Here is a 1,419-nt window from a genome sequence, read left to right on the forward strand (position 1 = left end):
CAAATGTTTTTCAAATGTTGATGACAATAGTATAAAACTGTAGCAGATATATCAGTGCAGTTGCAGTGAATTCCTGAACATTTCTTAAAAGATGAACCAGAAGGAACGGCTGAGATAAATCACTGATGGCAGTGTGTGTTATTTACTGTATGTAAGATGATGGAAATTTGTGGTACAAGAGAAAAACTATTGACTAGAATAACTCCAGCTGACACTGAAAATCAAAAAATTATTTTATGAAGAAATTATACTGACCGCTATAAAAGACAAAATACAACAGCGACAGCAGATTCAACCTGATGAGAAGCAGAAGAGCTGTTACAGTATGTGACACATCTATGAAACATCATTATGAGTGGTGTAGCGAAACAGCTCAAAAGGGGAAATATGAATAATTAATCAAAACTATAAATAATTATAAATATTTAGATCCACTGTAAGTATTTACTTGACATCTCATTAGCCACGTTTACATGTGCACTTTTTTTGTCATTCCGATTAAAATCATTGATAATGAATTGGTGGGTTTTTGTTAAATGTGAGCCAAAATCATCACAATTAAAAGAACCAAAGACTTAAACTACTTCAGTCTGTGTGCATTGAATTTATTTAATACACGAGTTTCACAATTTGAGTTGAATTACTGAAATAAATGAACTTTTCCACGACATTCTAATTTATTGAGATGCACCTGTATGTAAAAATTTAAGTCAATCCAAATCAATTTATACTGATAATTTGATATATAATCATGCAAAAATATATTTGGTTGAAAGTAAATTTTTAGTTTTAGCTGACTATATAAATTTTATTTTGTCAAACTTAATTGTTTTCAGTTGAGAAAAAGTAAACTGATTACATGTAACAAGTTGACGTAATTTGTTAAAGCTGATCCAACGACACATTTTTTCAGTGTTGGGTGGTATCCGCTTTCTTCTCAAATGTGACTTTGATTTAACCAAACTTCCAGTGAAGCTATCAGCATTCCACCAACAAGCCTCATTGTGCTGGAGATTGCACACCCCACAATACTCCTATATGGAATAACAAATACATTCTTCACAAAAACAAATCTCTATTTTATGAGGACTGGGTAAATAGAAATATTTGGTCAGTGGTGGATCTAATGGATGAGACTGGTAATACAATTCATTTACTTTAAAACACGAATTTGCCTGTCATCCAAAGCAATTCTTTACTGTTATTAATGCAATACCCGCAGGTATAATAATGTTAATGAGGTGTTCCCTTTCTTACTCTAAAATTACTGCAGTACTTCCCTTATTATATGTTGGTGATATCGAAATAGAGAATAAACTCTGCACTAACAAATATATAAGACAACATATCATCCAGTCATGCTACCCTTGTCAAATATTAAGAAATAAATTAGATCATACATTTGATAAAAACATTGTT

Source organism: Sinocyclocheilus grahami, unplaced genomic scaffold (assembly GCF_001515645.1).
Source record: "Sinocyclocheilus grahami isolate Dianchi unplaced genomic scaffold, SAMN03320097.WGS_v1.1 scaffold1207.1, whole genome shotgun sequence".
Classification (NCBI taxonomy): Eukaryota; Metazoa; Chordata; class Actinopteri; order Cypriniformes; family Cyprinidae; genus Sinocyclocheilus; species Sinocyclocheilus grahami.